At 35.2% G+C, this 21525-nt stretch overlaps 1 long non-coding RNA gene across 1 annotated transcript; it reads right to left on the minus strand.

Moving 5' to 3' along the window:
* Window positions 1-372: 372 nt before the first annotated feature.
* Window positions 373-6015, minus strand: LOC145676043 (uncharacterized). The gene is made up of 2 exons (XR_014129269.1): window positions 5591-6015; window positions 373-748 (listed from the first exon to the last, which is right to left on the minus strand). It is a non-coding gene; the product is annotated as an uncharacterized LOC145676043 (long non-coding RNA).
* Between the last annotated feature and the right edge of the window lie 15510 nt (window positions 6016-21525).

Below are 21525 nucleotides of genomic sequence, written 5' to 3' on the forward strand. Positions count from 1 at the left end.
CTATAGGTTCACGTCTCATATAATCTTGGTAGTGAAAGGGATGCTAAACTCTAATGTAATCAGCAAATAAATAAATGCATTAATGATTGCCACTACTTTTTCCTATAATTATACACACAGATCATAGTTGAAAAACACAAATACGTAATTTCACACTTATGGTAGCAAACGAAACAAATGATCAGCAACAGAATAATTAGGCTTGAATTTTATTTAGACATTAATAATTAAGAGCTCTTTAGCACATTATCTCATGTTACCCGCGCGAGAAATGTTGCATTTAACCAACAATAGAAACATATGCTACCATAATTGTGCATAAGCTAAAGAATACCCTAAACCAAGACAAGGAAAGAAAATAAAACAATAAAATACAGTAATAATAATTTTATAAGGTCCATTAAGAAAGTACATGGAAATTGCGTACTGATTGCTACTGATAAAATGTGTGTTAATTCCTGTACCTCATTTCTCCTATTTAGAACTTAAACTATTCAAAATGCAGGCTCATGGACAGTGACGAAAGAAAGTTTTTTTTTTATATATTTTTTGTTTTTGTGTGTCTTTTTTTGGTCTTTTAAGTCATAAGAGAGGGACTACATTTCCAATCCTGTTCACGTGAATTAACTCCATTGACAGACATGCTGCTTTCCCATGAAGTATGCAAACAGACTGCTCTCCTCAGATATACGTCGGAGTTCTCGCCAAAAGTTCCGTTCTTGAAATGGCTGTAAGCCACTGCTTGCATCTGTAATACAAATTAACATAATGAACCCAAAAAAAAAAAAAAAAAAAAAAAAAACTGAACATACAGTACATTTTACTGTCGCTACGTACTACGAACTTTGAAATATTCTACTTACGAAAATAAGCTTTAAATTTATTTTGTGTAGTAAAAATTAGCTTTCCTTCGGAATTAAAACACTACAATACCCTATATAGAAAAAAATATATTTTGAGACCATTAACTCCAAATAAAGCAATGCAGTACATTTTCAAGAAAGTATCTTACACTTCTGAACGTCAAAAACTGAGAATTTATAGGCGAGATAGTACCGTAATATTTCTGCACAAATACAAGTGGCTGAAATTTAAATTGTTACTCAAAACTTACAGTAGTTCCCAGAAAGTACTTTGTGACAACTACTACCAAACAAAAGAAATTGAGGTGAATCTTTCTAGTAGTAGTTTGAAGAAATGCCCGTGACAGAAAATTTCCCTCTTTCCTGGAATCACCCATATATATATATATATATATATATATATATATATATATATATATATATATATATATATATATATATATATATATATATATAGGGGTAAACGTGCAGGAAAATGTCGTCCCCCACCTCGAAAAAATATGTACGGCGTCCCCCCAGTTTCTAAAAAAAATTACAATGGACAAAAGAAAAAAAAAAAAAAAACTAAATACCTTGAAGTGCGTCGGGACCATAACACGGCAAATCATAAATGCGTTAATACTTTTGATAAAGTGGATAGTTTCAGATATCTGGGATCAATATTAACAGACGAAAAACATATTCACGAGCAAATTAAGTGTCGACTAAAAGCAGGAAATTTGTGTTATTATTCAGTTCAAAATTTCTTGTCGCGAATTCTGTCGAGGAATTTGAAGCTTAAAATATATAAAACGATAATCATACCTGCTGTTCTGTATGGCTGCGAAACACGGTCGCTAACTCTGAGAGAACAACATAGATTGAAAGTATTTGAGAACAAGATCACGAGGCGAATATTCGGACCCAAGAGGAACGGGAATGGGGAATGGCGGAAACTTCAAAACGAGGAACCAGGGTGGAAAAAAATGATTTTTTTTAAAAAAAAATCATTTTTGCTGATTTTTTTTATTTAAATCGATTTCTTTGACTTAAATCTTTCTCCTCGTAAATTACAAGTCGCGCACTGAAGAAAAAGTATTAGGAAGTAGTATTCAATGCTAATTATGCCATTTAAATGAAAGTATTAGGGTTGAATTTTGAATTAATCCCCGATTGTTAACCTCTGTTTATCCCAAACAATGTTTCTTAACCCTTTTAAATTATGGCTTTTTTTTTTTTAAAAAAAAAGGGAAATTATGGACTTTCAGTCAAGCAGCTAGAACATCATCCCTATTTATCCTAGGATCATGGTTCATACCTCATTCTCTTCAGAATAGAACAGCCTCTGAAACGGTAACATTCACATTTCTCTATCATGTCCCTGAAGCGGGAAATTTTGAGAGAAAATGAGATTTTTCTGATTTTTTTTTCAAATTTTTATCCCTTCTGGACTCCCTTGTGTTAACGCACATATCGCAAAATCAACTGGGAAATACTAAGGGGTGTACTAAATGTGTGTATAAAATTTCAAGCTATCTTGAATACTAAGGGCGGGGAAAATATTTAACAATGAGCTAATAACATCCCCACAATGCCCCAGATAAACCGCATGTAATATAAAAATTTCCTCAGACATCTCCATTTATTCTAGGGTCGTGATTTGTACATTATTCTATTCAGAATAAATAAGATTTTCAATCATACCATTCAAATGTCTCCATCGTGTATCTGGGGCGGAAAAATCACGAAAAAAGGAATTTTATGTTAAAAATATCCCTTTTTTACCCCTCTGGACCAACCTCCTGTTTTAAGGTAGAGATCTGAAACACTGAAAAATACTAAGGGGTGCATTGAATAAATCTGCAAAATTTCAATCTTGTACGTGCAAAATTAAGCCCGCGAAAAATAATATCCCCCATTTCACGTATAACACAGGATCTCAGGTAATAGTTTCCTGAAACATCTCTATTTATCCTAGGATCATGGTTCGTACGTCATTCTCTTCAGAATAGAACAGCCTTTCAAATTGTACCATTCATATGTCTCCATCTGAATCGCGGAAAAAGCTATTTTGTTAAAAATATCCTCTTTTTTTTTTTTTTTTTTTTTTTACATTTTCCCCTCTGGAACCCCCCCCCCCCGGTTTTCACGCAGAGATCTGAAAAATAACAAGGGGTGCAGTGAACGAGTGTGCAAAATTTCAGTCTTTTGAATGCAAAATGTAAGCCTACCAAAAAATAATAATAATAGGCATAACAATAAATATCTTTTTAAATTTATGATGTTATCACACACTATGTCTCGACGCAGAAAGGCGTGAAAGCATATGTAGCATGTTCTACAATGCCTTCAGTCTTGGGGAAAAAAAACGAAGTAAAAAGGTTTATTGGTACTTTTTTAATCGAATAATGAAGATTCGATTTTTAATAGAATGAAAATAGGTAATATAATTTAAAAGGTTAAGCATTAAGGAAAAAGTATAGCAACGTTTATCAAAATGTCACTTTTTTCACAAAAGTTACTGATATTTGGTAGGGGCATATTTAAAAAAAAATTGGAACTAGCTTGAGGCACGAAATACACAAATTTCGCCTAAAGTTATAAATTAAAAAAAAAAAATCGGAGAGGGGATAAGACCCCTCTAAATACGCCCTATTATCTGGGAACAAACAAGCAGAGACACACGCAAAAGAATTTTCGTTTTAAATGTCGATGGTGATTTCCCCGTTGGAACAGTTAACGATTTAAAAACCCAAACCCATTGTTACGAAGAGAAGAAAGCAGTATTGCTCCGTTACCCATTCAAAACGGAATTTTCCCTAATCATCCTCCGCATGACACTTGTTTTCATACTATGCTGTACATACTGCACATTTGAGTCTCATTGTATTATGATTATTATCATTTTAAATTAATTTATTTCGGAATTTGATTTAAATCAACGATTTTTATTTTTAAAAAATCAAGTTATTTAAATCTTGATTGAAATCGTGATTTAAATCAATCCACCCTGCGAGGAACTACATAATTTATACGGTTTACCCAACATTGTTAGGGTCATTAAGTCTAGAAAGCTTAGGTGGGCAGGTCATGTAGCTAGAATGGAAGAAAGTAGAAATGCTTTCAAAGTCTTGACTGGAAGACCAATCGGAAAACGACCATTAGGAAGACCTAGGCGCAGATGGGAGGACAATATTAAGATGGATCTATTCAGAGTAGCAACAAGGAGGTTTGCGCGAAAGCGCGAAGGTAACGAGCAGGCGTATCTGCGAAGGAGGGCATACACATAAATGAATTTATCGAAAAAACATTTCATATCGCAATCACTCACTTTAACACCACTGTGGCCCTTGTAATGGTTTGACACTAGTAACATTATATTTGTAAACATCACCCTGGTTTCCAACATTGTGGATATATGCTTCGATAATAGGAACTAATATTCTACGTAATTCTCTTTGATACGCACTAACTCACTTTCACCATAAAATTACGATATTCTTAGCCAATACCAAATAAGCACTAGAATGTATAACACGCTGGGTCTAGACGCAAAACTCAAATCAAAGTTTATCTAAAGCTTTTCATAGCCATTATTCTGTTAATCCCCGCAAGATTTTCAACATCCTAATGACGACTTATGAATAGGTTAAGTTTTATTTCGTTCACTAAGTACATAGCTTTGGCGCGGCGGAGCGTATCGAAACTTAAACAGCTTCTTCTTCCTTGGAGGAAGTTGGAATTCTGAAGAAACAAAAGAAAATACTACTCTCCAGTTCACCTACAGAATAGTCTGCTCAAAAAAAATCTACATATTATTCACTAAGACGCTCTAGACTGGTACCAAGTTGGCACGCCTATTAGAATTATTTCGGCCTAAGCCAGCTTAGCACCAATCCACAGGTATGCAGATTGATAATAGGCGTGCAAACTCATGTCTTTCCCTTACAATTACGAACTTGCGTCCTTACATACAAAAAAAAAAAAAAAAAAACTGCGTAAAAACACTAACTTACGTTAGTAAATGCGTACCTGCTAAATGCTACCTTTCTGAATCAGAGCAGAAGTACTGTGCACGAGCGCAGGGGTTCGACATGGAAAGACGCGTCAGCGACGGTGGGCATGCCCATAAACGGATAGTAAAAAAACTCTTGGTTGGCTACATTGGTATCTAACCGAGTCAAAGCAAAAACACAGCAGGGGCCCTGTACGGCTGTGCGTTTGTAAGGAGCAGGACACACAGGGAATTCGCAATATCGAGAATAGTGAAAAAATTTACATGCGATAAAGTAACAATTTTGAGCACGCAATGATTTCACCTTAGTAACTCCTTACTTGTAACCATAAAATGTATCATGCGGAAATAGTTCACTAATGGAAAATAGCATGTTACAGCCATAACATATTCTCGTCTATTTTATCCCTAGTAAGTAAGCACAAAATACTTGTTCCCTACATTGTACCCAAATGCTCCAACAATGGAAATTAGTATCTTATACAATCCGTTTTCATATGTACTCAGTCACATGCCGTAAAATTATAAAAATTAAAATTATAAACTTCCATGACAGACTATTCTGCGGCATGCCCAATCTTTAACAAGTTACAAGTAGGCATTATTTACGTTATGGAAACCTAACTTTAGCCTCCAAAGTAAGAAGCTGTAATTTCACTCCTAATCTTATTTGGAAAATGAGTTTTGCCTCCAGACTTTCCATATATGAAGTGTGTAGTTAAAAGCTACTTACCTTTCGTTGTCTGTAGGAAATCTAAAATACGATACATCGGAGTCCCTTTCATATTTTGCACACACAACGCACTTGCTAGTGTTCGGCATTATGAAACTATAAAATGTTACACTTTATATACACAAGAATATATATACAATATATGTATATATATACACAAAGAACCACTTTTTATTTTCAAGAACCACTTTTTATATAACCGACGCTACTCATCTTCGCGTAACGATCTGCACAGTGGAGTGATAACAATAGATTTGAAATTTACCGCTTTCACTGGCCGCTTCCGCTCTGAACGGTCAAATAACATAAACGATTAGTTTTTGTTTGCAGTAGTTCATACTTCCCGAACTCCTTTGGGTGGCGGCGCTAGTTGTTCAACCAATTTCAGCGGGAAAGGGGAGTGGAATCTCTTACAATAATCACTCTACGGTTGCCATCACGTTGAAAATGATAGAACCATAACATAAGGTTTGCGTCAACGTATTGTGCAGAGAGCCTTATTCCACTTCAGATGAAGCTGAACGAGAATTTAAACGAATGGAATGGGAGTGAGAGAGGACACATGCTCACAATTTACGTCTAATCGTTTTCCTCCTTTGTGAATTATAATTTTCAAAATTGGTCTCGAACTTTTAATCTGCCCTCCCATTTCTACCTAAATTTATTTAGCTCGATTACAGATTTTACAAGTGATATTTCTTTTACCTTTGATATTTTTTATAGGCATAGATTTTTCTCTTAGTTGATATATTTTATATTCGACATGTTACTCTAGTTATTTTTACAAACATATATTCTCCTTAAAGTTTACACGTACTTAACTGCCTAATACAGGGAAAAATTGGAAACAATATGATACCAAACTTATTTTGATTGATAAACAGTAATATTGGTTTAACATTGAACGTAAGTTTCTGCACGCACAATATTGTAAATATTAATATATTATAGCCTATATGTAGAAGATAACCATAGCACTTGTAACAATATGGATAGACATGAACTTTTAAATCAACCCTCGTATTTTCCAACGTCAAATTTTAGAAGTAAAACGCAAAGTAGTAGGCCCCGGCGTATGTCCAGCCGAGTCAGCAAAATTTTTTGTGACGTCATAGGTCAAAGGTCAATGACCTTGGCCCGGGGTCAATGACCTAGGGGTACCTAGGACCACCCCCTCTAAATTTTGTCAGGGGGTACCATGGCCCACCCCCTAAATTTTGGCAGGGGTACCTAGGACCACCCCCCCTTAAATTTTGGAAATTGCCAAATCTAAAAATTTGGTATGGTAGCCTAGGACCACAGTATGTACCTCTATCAGTACTGGGTGTCTATGTCGTTCCCTTTTATGAGTAAAAAAAATGCCAAAAATTCAAATTTCGGGGGTTTTGACCTAATTTATCCCCTTTGATGAGGTGTTATTACCTTATATGGTTATATGGGAGTATACAGGGTCCATTACCTTTCATAAGACATGGGTATATTAATGCACCCCTTGAAAAATGTGGGAGGGGTACCTTGGCCCACCCCTTAAATTTTGGAAATTGACCAATTTAAACATTGGGTATTATAGTATAGGACCCTAATATTTATTGTGATAAATTTGGGTGGTCCACCTCATTTCCTTTTAGGGGTACAAAATTGCCAAATATATAAACGTAAGCAATACGTTATACCACGTGTTTGGTTTTTGGTCGATTTTATCCCCTTTGATGAGGTATTATTATCCTATATAGTTATATGGTCATGTATATGGGTCCATTCCCTTTCATAAGAGATGGGTATATTTGTGCACCCCGGGAGGGGTACCTTGGCCCACCTCTTTAATTTTGGAAATTGCCCAATTTCAACATTTGGTATTATAGTACTGGACCCTAACATGTATTATGATGAATTTGGGTGGTCCATCTTGTTCCCTTTTAGGGGTACAAAATTGCCAAAATTATAGTACCACCACGTGTTTGGTATTTGGTACATTTTATCCCTTTTTGATGAGGTCCTATTACCTTATATGGTTATATCGTCATGTATAGGGGTTCATTATCTATCATAAGACATGGGTACATTGGTGCACCCCGGGAGGGGTACCTTGGCCCACCCCTTCATTTTTGGAAAATGCCCAATTTAAACATTTGGTATTATAGTACAGGACCTCAATATGTATCATGATAAATTTGGATGGTACACATCGTTCCCTTTTAGGGGGTACAAAATTGCCAAATTTGTACCACGTATCTGGTTTTTGGGCCATTTTATCCCCTTTGATGAGATTCTATGATTTCAGGAGTCCATTTCCTATCATAAGACATGGGTATATTGTTGCACCCTTCTTAAATTTTGGCAATGGGGGTCCACTGAAATTGTCCAATTTAAGCATAGTACAGGACCTCAATATGTATCGGTGGTCCTATTGTCAAAATTTTAAGTACAACCACGTGTTCGGTTACTGACTCAATTTATCCTATTTGATAAGGTATGGACGGGTATCTCCTTTCAATTTGGTAGGACACTTCGGGTGTAGTACAGTCACGTGATCGATGATTTGGTTTTGATGCGCGACGAGGTCCCTGGTCAAAGTTCTCTGGGAATTAGGTGGAAACTTTGAACAAGATTCTTGGCATTTTAAACTTTTTTTTCAACTTTTTAAACTAAAAAAATCAAAACAAAAATTGAAACGAAAACTTTTAAACAAAAATCTTGAAACTAAAAATTTTTCAAAACAAAAATTTGAAACGAAAAATTTTGAAACGAAAAAATTTGAAACAAAAATTTTGAAACGAAAAATTTTCAACAAAAAAATTTGAAACGAAAAATTTTTAAACAAAAAATTTTGAAACAATAAATTTACAAACAAAAATTTCAAACAAAAAATTTTAAAAAAAATTTGAAAAAAAAATTTCAAACAAAATTTTTGAAACAAAAATTTCAAAACATATTTGAAACGAAAAATTTTTCAAATATAATTTAAATCAAACAGTGATCAGCTTTCACGGTTAACCGTTAAACTTTATCCGGTTTTTAACTATTCGATTAACAAATAAACGGTTTTGAGCATATTTATGAGTGAGTGCAAAATGTTGAACGAAACCAAGATTTTTAAATGTTAAACAAAACTTAAAACTGAATGCAGCAAAGATTTGAAAATCAGCAACCAATCAGATTGCACGAAAGATAGTGATCAGCCAATCAGATTGCACGAAAGATAGTGATCAACCAATCAAATTGCATCAACAATAACTTTGCCAGTGTTGTAGCAGGTATTCCCTTAAGACTATGGGTCATAAGATTCAATAAGGTTAGCTATGTATCCCTGTACACTACCTCATCAAGGTCAATCACGTGGTACATCGTATTGCTTACGTTTATATTTGGCTATAATAATCAATACGAATGACTCAATTTCATTTGACAATTCTCAAATTATCCTACAAAGTTTAAATGTACCAATGTCCTGGACTCCTAATCCCATCATAGGTCAATAACTGATCACGTGATCATAATAATTTACCCAATGAATGAGATACTATCCAATTTTAAGAACAATTACCAATTATTGATATGACAATAAGAAATGTACCCCTCCCAAAATTTAAGATTGGTACACAAATACACCTGTGTCTTATGAAAAAGTAATAAATCCTGTAGTTATTCAATAATAAAGCCGGTCAATAACTTTTAAATTTTGAATATTTGGCCATAAGAGGAACACCAACATCTACAATGGGTCCTAGAAAACGTTTACCAAATTATGTTATTTTATAATTCCCAAATTTAAAAGAGAACATAAACATATAAAGGTAATAAACTATATAACGTGCTAAATACTTACCAAAGGGTAAATAACCTCCGAAATTTGATTTTTGGTAATTCTTTACTCATGAAAGGGAACGATGTGGACCATCCAAATTTATAGCGGTACATATTGAAGTCCTGTACTATGATACCAAATGCTTATATTAAACAATTTCTAAAACCGAGTGGATGAGCCAAGATACCCCTCCCAAATTTTTAAAGTGTGCGTCAATGTACCCATGTCTTATGATAGGAAATGAACCCATATACATGATCATATAACCATATAAGGTAATAGAACCTCATCAAAGGGGAGAAATTGGGCCAAAAACCAAACACATGGTACAACATATTGCTTATGTTTATATTTTAGCAATTTTTACCCATGAAAGGAAACAAGATGGACCACCCAAATTTATCATGATACATGTTGAGCCATGTACTATGATAACGAATCCCCTCTCGGGGTGCATCAATGTACCCATGTCTTATAATAGGAAATGGACCAATATATACATGACCATATAACCATATAAGGTAATAGTACCTCATCCAAGGGGATAAATTGAGCAAAAACCAAACACGTGGTTGTACTAAAATTTGACAATTTCGTACCCATAAAAGAAAACGAGGTGGCCCACTCAAAATTTATACTAATCTATATTAGGGTCCTATATTATAATACCAAACATGAAAAGGGCAATTTCCAAAATTAAAGGGGTGGACCAATGTATTCCTCCCAAGAAATTTAAACGGGTGCACAAATGTACCTATGTCTTATGATAGGAAATGAATCCCCATACATGACCATATAACGATATAAAGTAATAGGACCTCATCCAATCGAATAAATTAGGTAAAAAACGAAACATGTGGTACAACGTATTGCTTACGTTTATTTTTGGGCAATTTTGTACCCCTAAAAGGGAACGAGGTTATAGTAATATATATTAGGGTCCTGTACTATCATACTAAATGTTTAAATTGGGCAATTTCCAAAATTTAAGGGGTGGGCCAAGGTACCCCTCCCAAATTTTTCAAGGGGTGCATTAATATACCCATGTTTTATGAAAGGTAATGAACCCCTGTATACGCCCATATAACCATATAGGACAATAACACCTCATCAAAGGCAATAAATTAGGTCAAAAGGCCAAACCCGTGGTTGTACTAAAATTTGGTAGTTTTGTACCCATGAAAGGGAACGAGGTCGACCTAGTGATGGGCAGTGGGAATATTCCCGGTGGGAAGGAATTTAAAAATGGGAATATTCCCGGGTTTTTTCCCTGGCCTATAAATTCCCGGGAAGGAATTTATTTCCATTTCTTTACTTTATCTTCCAAATTATAAGAACCATATGACTAATTACTTTATTTTATAGTTTACTTCTAGGTTTTAAAGAATTTGGAGGTTTAGTCCTTGAGCCAGACCCCGAAAAATGGGGTGTCTGGTTTCATTTAGAGGGAGTAAATGCCACCTGCATTTCTGAGTAGCTAATATTCTGAACTTTCAGATTTGGCATGATACTTCTCTTAAAGCGGTAGCTTTCAGGGGGTAACCCCCCCAATTTAGAATCTTACAGACATTTTTTACTTAGCTCAGTGGTCTTTTGAAATACCTATATATCTGTCCACTTTAGTCATAGAACATTGAATTATACCTCTTTCGATTCGGAATTAAATAGGCTTTAAAGTGATGTAACACACTTCCCTATAGTACTGACGAAAGGGAAGTAATAAGGGAAAAATTAAGAAAAAATTCCCTAAAAATTCCCTTTTTACCATTTTCTTCTCTTATTACGTGGCAACACTGCATGAAGAATAAAGGACACCTATATTTCAGAGTAGCGAATACTATAAGCTTTTATATATGGTATGATACTTCACTGTGGGTGGTAGCTTTCAGTTGCTAAAACCCCCTTTTTAGATTTCTAATGAAAATGGTAACGAAATCCCGTGGTCTTTCGAAATTCCTCTATGTTCGTTATGATCACAGAAGTAAAAATTACGTCTCTTTAGTTTTAGAATTATATAGGCTTTTAGATGATTAATACAGTTTTCAATAGTACTGACGAAAGGGAAGTAATAAGGGAAAATGTAAGAAAAATTCCCTAAAAATTCCCTTTTTACAGTTTTCTTCTCTTATTACGTGGCAACACTGCATGAGGAGTGAAAAACTCCTATATTTCAGAGTAGCCAATACTGTAAGCTTTCAGATATGGTATGATACTTCACTCTGGGTGGTAGCTTTCAGTTGCTAAAACTCCCTTTTTAGATTCTTCAAGTAAATGGTTACGAAGAATGGTAATGGTTCGAAAGAGAAAGATATTCGTGTAGCCCTACCTGGAAATGTTGTGCCTGGTAAATTTACTCAACTTGCTTGCGATAACATTGATAGGTTGGAGGAGACCCTGTCTGGAGCGGGAACCTCTCATCGTATGAATGGAATAGCAATACAGTTAGAATCAAAGTCACAAATTAGTAATCTGGTTACAACAAAAATAGCAGTAAAGACAAGACAACGAACTTTTGTTGTTGCCACGAAAGAGCTAACGCCTTACATTCCTGGGAAAAGAGTTGGTCCAGTTATAATTGGGTATGATGATCCTATTTGTGAAGAGTTCGTTGCAGCGTCAAGGTCTAAGAATTTATTTTGGATTATCTTGCGGTGTATAGATCCCCAGAATCAGCTAATTCCAAGTTGGACTGGATTCAACATCAATCTACTGAGGGATCGTGAAATTCAACCAACAAGCATTAGCTACCTACCAACAATAAATTCGCCAGCAAGCAGTATGACTACAATACGTGAGATACTAAATCGTTCACTCATCATAAAGAAGCAACTACAACTTCAGTCTGTAGTTCTAACTGCAGATCAAGCTATTTACTCAAAAGCAAATGAAATTGTATGCAAGAATACTGAAAAGTACCGAAAAATAGTTTTAAATCTTGGAGGATTGCATACTATTTGTAACTTCATGGGCATAATCTGTAGACCATTTCAAGATTCTGGCTTGCCGGAGCCCTTATCCGAATCAGGAACTGTTGCTGAGAGGGATCCATATTTCGAAGTTTACAAGGGAAGCACTATAAGCGTGCTATTCGTATGCACAAGCTAGCATTTAAGTCATTGATGAGAATAATCCTCAATGAATTCCGGTTATGGTTACAGTACGAGTACATAGATATCTTTCCTGTGCTGAGTCTAACATATCTCAATTGTTCCAGGAAATAGGAGACGCCAGTACTGAGCAGTTATCTCAAATTTTGTCAGAACAGTCTTTTGTAACAATTTGGAAAATGTTTGAAGCATATCTGGACCATCTAAGGCACGAAAATGGTGAGCTATCTTCCTTTTGGATATCCTACGTCGATATGGTAGATGTTCTTTTAATGACAGTTCGCGCAACAAGAGAAGGTAACTGGCCGCTTTATCTGGTAAGTATTCGAAAGATGATCCCGTGGTGTTTTGCATATGACCATCTAAATTATGCACGCTATCTTTCGGTATATTACAATGAAATGTTAGGTCTTGAGAAAAATCTTCCAACTGTGTATGAAGCATTTCAGAGAGGCGAGTTCTCCGTCCAAATGGGGACAGTCAATCCATTTGGGAAAATTCCTGCAGACCAAGTAATTGAAGAGACTGTCAACAAAGATAAACAAGGGCCTGCTGGAATAATCAAATTTAGCACCAGGCAAGCTGCTGTTGAAAGGTACTATTTAGTTTCAGATGTAAGGGCAGAATTTCTACGTATCCTTAGAGAAGCCACAAATTCTTCGCTAAAAAGTAAAATCACTCATCATGACCTTTCACCATCGAGAATCAAGAAGGATGAAAAAAATGTTTCGTCGATGGTTGAGATATTGACGAAGGAATGGACAAATCCTTTCAAGGAATCTAATCTGCTAAATATATCTTCTGGTATGGTAGCTTCTGTAGACACTACAAACAACTTACTTAATGCTTATGAGAAAGGTGAGAAAGAATATAAGAACTTTAAAGAGCAACGCCTTTAAAGGGAGAGACGTTATTCTGAAAGCAGGCAGGGGTATTTTTGCCCAGATGGCTATAATAGCTCAAAAAAGGAATCTGAACATGAGGGAAGTGCTTGTTTATCCTCTTGGACCATTACCTTGGTCTCTGGCAACGCCACAGGGAACCATTAGGAAATCCGTCAAGTCAAAGTTGATGCATATGTTAAGTAGAAACTGCGAGTCAGAAACAATACCGGAAGAGACTTCAGCATACATTGTTGACGCAATGAGCCAGGTGCACAAATTAATGGAAGTACCTAAAACATTTTGCCTCCTAGCAGAAAAGTTACTTTCAAAAATATTACTTGATTCTGGTCGTTGTCCTCGTGTTGATATCATATTTGATACCTATGAAAGTAGGTCTATAAAAATGCAGAAAGAATGCGGAGGGTCTCTGAGGACAGTATGTATATTCAAAACATCATGGCTGGACATCCAGTCAGAAACTGGAGAAAATTTTTGAGCAACACTAATAACAGATGTGAGCTCATTCACTTTCTGTGGAAAGAATGGCAGCTTTCAAAGTATACTCAAAAACTGGGTAACAAAATTGTGTTTTAACATGCGAGAAGGAGTGCTGTCAACTGTCTTCAACATTACCAGTGACAAACATTCCAGAATTATGGTCTTCACAGGAGGAAGCAGACACAAGACTTGTGCTTCATGCGTTTCATGCTCTTAGATCAGGCTGCTCTACCATTATAATCAACAGTGAAGATACAAATGTTGCAGTCATAGTACTGAGCACCTTTGACGAACTAACAAAGCATGGAGGACATTTTCCTGAAGAGTGGAACATCTAACCGTCTTTGTTACCACGATATGAACAAGATATATCACGCAAATGGGGAAAACATTTGTGCAGAATTAGCAGGATTTCATACTATCACAGGCTGTGATACAGTGAGTGCTTTTGCTGGTAAGGGAAAGTGTAAAGCATTTACACTTTTTAAAAAGGGAGAGTTTGTACAGGCACTGAAGGAACTGTCAGAAAGTTTTGAACCCAAGAAAGAGACGATGGATATAGTAGAAAAGTTCGTTTGTAGGTTGTATGGTCACAATGTGAACTCTGTAAATGAATTAAGGTACTCGCTGTTCTGTGCAAAGAAAGGTTTAGTTGAATTCCATCTGCTACCACCATGCAAGAAGGCTCTTGAGAAACATACCCAGAGAGCTAACCACCAAGCAACCATTTGGAAGAAAGCACTGGAAGCGAATCCTGACATACCAAGTCCCAATCTTCATGGCTGGAGGACAAACGCATCGGGTGAGCTTGATATCGATTGGATGGATTGTCGGCCTGCACCAGAAGAAGTGATGGAGCTGTTGTCGTGTACGTGTGCTAAGAACTGTGTGCCATCCGATTGTGAGTGCATGAAACATGAATTAGAGTGTACTGACATGTGAAAAATCCAAACATGTGCCAATTATCAAGATGAAGAAATATCTGAATTGTTAGACGAAGTTGTAGACTTAGATGAAGATAAATGAATCAAAATAAAGGATATAAGTATTCAACAAATACTGTGAATATGCAATTGGCTACAAACTATATCATAAGACACGCCTATTTTTCCATGTGATTATTATTTTCATGGCATATTTGAATGATGATCAACATAACTAATGTAATGTAAATAGAATGTTATTTAGATCTTGATATGTGAAGAATATTTCTTATTATGCTGTAAACATTACCATACTGAGTTACGAACTTCTCTTTAACTTACATATCGCCATGATATTTTACAATCAAAATATTTTCAAAGTTAAAATATTATGTTTTCGAAATGTTTATAAAGCATATAGATCTATTCTCTTCCATCATTCAGTTCACTTCAAACATCAAACAATTTACGAACGGTCTGTGAAAAAAAAAAAAAAACTGAAACTGAAAAACATAACCCCCCTTCCTGCCTCCGCTTCTCTTTCCCTACAGAAACTTTAGAATTTTCTGATCTTTCATGGTCAGTTATTCAATTATATAAAACCAGGATCAGAAAACTTATTACAGTTTTTTTACATCAACTTTTCTCGAAATCATTACTAAATTTTCTGCCTCTCAAGGACTAAAGAATCTGAAAAGGGAGATATTATTCCTTGAAAGCTACCGCCCACAGGCAAGTATCATACCATATCTGAAAGCTTGTAGTATTGGCTACTCTGAAATATAGGAGTTTTTCACTCCTCATGCAGTGTTGCCACGTAATAAAAGAAGAAAATTGTAAAAAGGGAATTTTTAGGGAATTTTTCTTACATTTTCCCTTATTACTTCCCTTTCGTCAGTACTATTGAAAACTGTATTAATCATCTAAAAGCCTATATAATTCTAAAACTAAAGAGACGTAATTTTTACTTCTGTGATCATAACGAACATAGAGGAATTTCGAAAGACCACGGGATTTCGTTACCATTTTCATTAGAAATCTAAAAAGGGGGTTTTAGCAACTGAAAGCTACCACCCACAGTGAAGTATCATACCATATATAAAAGCTTATAGTATTCGCTACTCTGAAATATAGGTGTCCTTTATTCTTCATGCAGTGTTGCCACGTAATAAGAGAAGAAAATGGTAAAAAGGGAATTTTTAGGGAATTTTTTCTTAATTTTTCCCTCATTACTTCCCTTTCGTCAGTACTATAGGGAAGTGTGTTACATCACTTTAAAGCCTATTTAATTCCGAATCGAAAGAGGTATAACTCATTGTTCTATGACTAAAGTGGACAGATATATAGGTATTTCAAAAGACCACTGAGCTAAGTAAAAAATGTCTGTAAGATTCTAAATTGGGGGGGTTTACCCCCTGAAAGCTACCGCTTTAAGAGAAGTATCATGCCAAATCTGACAGTTCAGAATATTAGCTACTCAGAAATGCAGGTGGCATTTACTCCCTCGAGATGAAACCAGACAACCCTCTGGCTCAAGGACTAGTTAAAATATTTAAAATTATTTGACTGTACTTTATATAACTAATAATATGATTTTTTAAGTTCCATTACCATTTGCACTAAAAAGTAGGGTAACTGTTTAGTATTGGATGCCAAAACTAGCAAAAAGTAGGATGATTTACGGAAGAAATGAGTTGATAGTGATGTTCAAGTTGTCAAGAAAGTATCGAACATATTTTTTTAAGGCAGTAGGGGATTTATACAAAACGGAAAGGTAAGTGGAAGTGATTTATGTGAGAAAAGAAAGTGAATTATTGGTAACGAAGATAGAAAACAACGTTCCATGCGGGGATCTAACCCGCCTTCATTCGCTAACGCTCGCTCTGCAATGCTGTCTGAATTTAATGTTGGTAACGTAATTTAACGTGTGAAACCATAAAACAACCGCATCGGAATAGAATATCGCAAAAATGTAGGTGTAAAAGCTGGCCCCCAATGCTAAAGAACAGCCAAAATTAGCAAAGTACTAATTTACAAATGATGAAAAGGAACCATTTTGTAAAGTAATTTAGAATTATGTAGAAATAGAGATGAAGTACTATTAATAAACCCTGAACCACCATTAGTAATAGACGTCGGCCTGTCTCCTCTCTCTGACTCGAATTTCTGAAGAGGTACTCGGACTTCTTTTACATGTGAATTAACGTATCGAATTTCGAGAAATAGGTAGAATGAAAGGTCGTGTATGGCAATGTTACGTGCTAAAATATAAAGATAAGTTAGTATCTTGCATACTTTGTGAACATAAATATGTATGCGCAAATGTTGATAAATAAGTCAGACATGTATCTTCTAGCATTTACCCAATCTAATTGTTATATAACATTTATAAACTTAATCCGCCTTATGCAGAGTGGTTTCGAGTGTGATTAGAATCATACTAGAACACTGACTACTGCAGGAGACTTATGGTAGTCGAACTCTTTAGTATGGCACTAATCGCGCTTCAAAACGACTCTGCATAGGGCCCAATGTGTTTATAATATCAGTAATAGACTCAAGTTGAGCAAATCCACTTACATATAAATTTAAACTTTTACTATATAATTTACGATATAATTTTCTCACACATATTTAATTGATAGAACATATTGTAAATAAATATACATTTATGCGTACTCTCTAAATATAGTAAAGTGTTAATAATTAACATAGTACCGTTCAGAATATATAGATTTTAAGGAATCCTCTGTGGACAATAGTAATAATATGCTGTGATATAAAAATTAATTCAACTTTGAAATCATAATATAGTAATAGAATGCAATTTTCTTTCTGATTGAACATAAATTCCCGGATAAATTCCCATTTTGGGAATCTTCCCGGGAATATTCCCAGGGAATATTCCCGAAAAATATCTTCCCGGGAATTTACCCATCACTAGGTGGACCACCCAAATTTATAGTGATACATACTAGGGTTCTATACTATTATACCAAATGTTTAAATTGGGCAATTTCTAAAATTGAAGAGGTGGGCCTAGATACCCCTCCCAGGGTGCACCAATGTACCCATGTCTTATGATAGGTAATGGACCCCATTACATGATCATATAACCACATAAGGTAATAGGAACTCATCAAAGGGGATAAAATGGACCAAAAACCAAACACGTGGTACAACGTATTGCTTACGTTTATATTTTGACAATTTTGTACCCCTACAAGGGAACGATGTGGACCATCCAAATTTATAATAATACATATTGATGACCTGTGTTATAATACCAAATGCTTAAATTGGAAAATTTCCAAAGTTTTAGGGGTGAGCGAAGGTACCCCTCCCAAAAATTTAAAGGTGTGCACCAATATACCCATGTCTTGTGATAGGGAATTAACACCTATACATGACCTTATAACCATATAAGGTAATAGGACCTCATCTAAGGGGATAACTTAGGTCAAAACCAAACACGTCGTACTACATATTGCTTACGTTTATATTTTGGCAATTTGGTACCCCTAGAAGGGAACGAGGTGGACAATCCAAATTTATCTAATACATATTAGGGTCCTGTACTATAATACCCAATGTTTAATTTGGTCAATTTCCAAAATTTAAGGGGTGGGCCAAGGTACCCCTCCCACATTTTTCAAGGGGTGCATTAATATACCCATGTCTTATGAAAGGTAATGGACCCCTGTATATGACCATATAACTATGTAAGGTAATAACACCTCATCAAAGGGGATTAACTAGGTCAAAAACCCCCGAAATTTGAATTTCTGGCAATTTTTTATCCATAAAAGGGAACGACATAGACCCCCAATACTGATAGGGGTACATACTATGGTCCTAGGCTACCATACCAAATTTTTAGATTTGGCAATTTCCAAAGTTTAAGGTGGTGGTCCTATGTACCCCTGCTAAAATTTAGAGGGTGGGCATGGACCCCCGCCAAAATTTAGAAGGGGTGGTCCTATGTACCCCTAGGTCATTGACCCCGGGCCAAGGTCATTGACGTTTGACCTATGACGTCACAAAAATTTTTGCTGATTCGGCTCAATATACGGGGGGGGGCCTACTACTCGCAACTAGTGATGGGCAGTTGGAATATTCCCTTTGGAAAGGAATTTAAAAATGGGAATATTCCCGGGTTTTTTCCGTGGCCTATAAATTCCCGGGAAGGAATTTATTTCCATTTCTTTACTTTATCTTCCAAATTATAAGAATCATATGACTAATTACTTTATTTTAATATATTATGATTTACTTGTAGGTTTTAAAGAATTTGTAGGTTAAAAAATTTAAAATTATTTGACGGTACTTTATATAGCTAATAATATTATTTTTAAAGTTCCATTTCCATTTGCACTAAAAAGTAAGGTAATTGTTTAATATTGGGGGGCCAAAACTAGCAAAAAGTAGGATGATTTACGGAAGAAATGTGTTGATAGTGATGTTCAAGTAGTCGAGAAAGTATCGATCACATTTTTTTTAGGGAAATAGGGGATTTATACAAAACGGAAAGGTAAGTGGATGTGATTTATGTGAGAAAAGAAAGTGAATTGTTGGTAACGAAGATAGAAAACAACGTGCCATGGGGGGCTCTATCCCGCCTTCATTCGCTAACGCTCGCTCTGCAATGCTGTCTGAATTTAATGTTGGTAACGAATTTAACGTATGAAACCATAAAACAGCCGCATCGGAATAGAATATCGCAAAAAAATAGGTGCAAAAGCTGGCCCCCAATGCTAAAGAACAGCCAAGATTAGCAAAGTACTAATTTACAAATGATGAAAAGGAACCCTTTTGTAAAGCAATCTAGAATTATGTAGAAATAGAGATGAAGTATTGTTAATAAACCCTGAACCACCATTAGTAATAGGCGTCGACCTGTCTCCTCTCTCTGACTCGAATTTCTGAAGAGGTACTCAGACTTCTTTTACATGTGAAATAACGTCTAGAATTTCGAGAAATAGGTAGAATGAAAGGTTCTGTATGGCAATATTACGTGCTAAAATATAAAGATAAGTAAGTATCTTGCAAATTTTGTGAACATAAATATGTATGCGCAAATGTTGATAAATTGGTGAGACATGCATCTTCTAGCATTTATCCAATCTAATTGGTTTATGACATTTATAAATTTAATGTGTTTATAATATTAGTAATAGAGTCAAGTTGAGCAAATCCACTTACATATAAATTTAAACTGTTACTATATAATTTACTATATAATTTTTCACACATATTTAATTGATAGAACATATTGTAAATAAATATACATTTATGCGTACTCTCTAAATATAATAAAGTGTTAATAAAGTAACATAGTACCGTTCAGAATATAGATTTTAAAGAATCCTGTGTGGACAACAGTAATAATATGCTGCGATATAAAAACTAATTCAACTTTGAAATCATAATATAGTAATAGAATGCAATTTTCTTTCTGATTGTACATAAATTCCCGGATAAATTCCCATATTCCATGGGAATATTCCCGAAAAATATCTTCCCGGGAATTTACCCATCACTACTCGCAACCAGGTAGCATTTGGAATTGAACGAAGCTCAGGAATTTTGTCACTTAAAAGGTACTTCACTTTTCCAGACAGTCCTGCTTCCTCCCGTCAGACCAAATTAGGCGAGGAATTTCGCTACTCTCATGCTCAACGCCCACACAGTATAAACTCGTGCAATGACGACAGATTTTACGTGATAACGAAAAATTTACCTATTTTTATTGGGATTATCAGTGTCGTTAATGTGGTTTCAATTGACACATGGATCATCCATTATAAAACATCAGTGAAACTATGAAGTCAAAATTAAGTGTTTTCTATGAACTATATTTTAGTTTGATTGTGTGTTTCTACGCTGCTTAACTGGCAACTATGTGACGCATCAAGAATCGCGTCAGAGTATATACATCTTTCATTTGAGTTAGGTGTATTAAGGTGACACTCTTCACGTAAACCATTGAAGTGCATAGGATTCTAGTGTATAAATTATTAAACAGAATCCAAAATGGTTTCCAGCATCGTAATGTTACAATGCAACTTAAGAAATCGTAACAATTTCATCTATCAGTAAATGATAAAACAGCAAGACAATAAAATGGAAATTCACAGTACGCAGTTCCTGACAGTTTATAGACCAAATCATACTTTTCACGCATCCTAATGGAAATGAAATATCTGCAGTGAACTTTTATCATCGTTCGAATCACCGCATCCGCCGATCGCGAATACCGTGCGCGTTAAGAATACCGTCCCGTGATCGCATCATTTATTAGCCAATTCGGTTTTGACTGAAATATAATCAATAATTTGAAAATATTATTGTGTTGTTTTAAAGTCGTATGTAATTTGTTCAGTGAAAGTGAATATTAATACAAATTTTAGCTACAAAAATATCCAATCATATATTTATTTGATAATCTTGTGCTTTCTTTTTAGTGGCTGAAAGATATCAACCTAAATGGATACTTAATTTCATCCAGGATTTGAGTAAGGTATAGTATCTCCGAAGTGGATCAAACCAAACATTTATTTGTATTCCGCAGCTTATCTGGGTTACAGTTAAGGAGACGTACTTCCCATTTAGGAAGGACGAGAAACGCCATACTTTCAGGAATTTTTCATTGAATATCTACCTACTTAAAAAGTTGGTAATATATCCAATTTTAATCAGTTAATGAGTGATTTGAAAT

This window comes from Thermobia domestica, chromosome 18 (genome assembly GCF_964235325.1).
Source record: "Thermobia domestica chromosome 18, izTheDome1.hap1.1, whole genome shotgun sequence".
NCBI lineage: Eukaryota > Metazoa > Arthropoda > Insecta > Zygentoma > Lepismatidae > Thermobia > Thermobia domestica.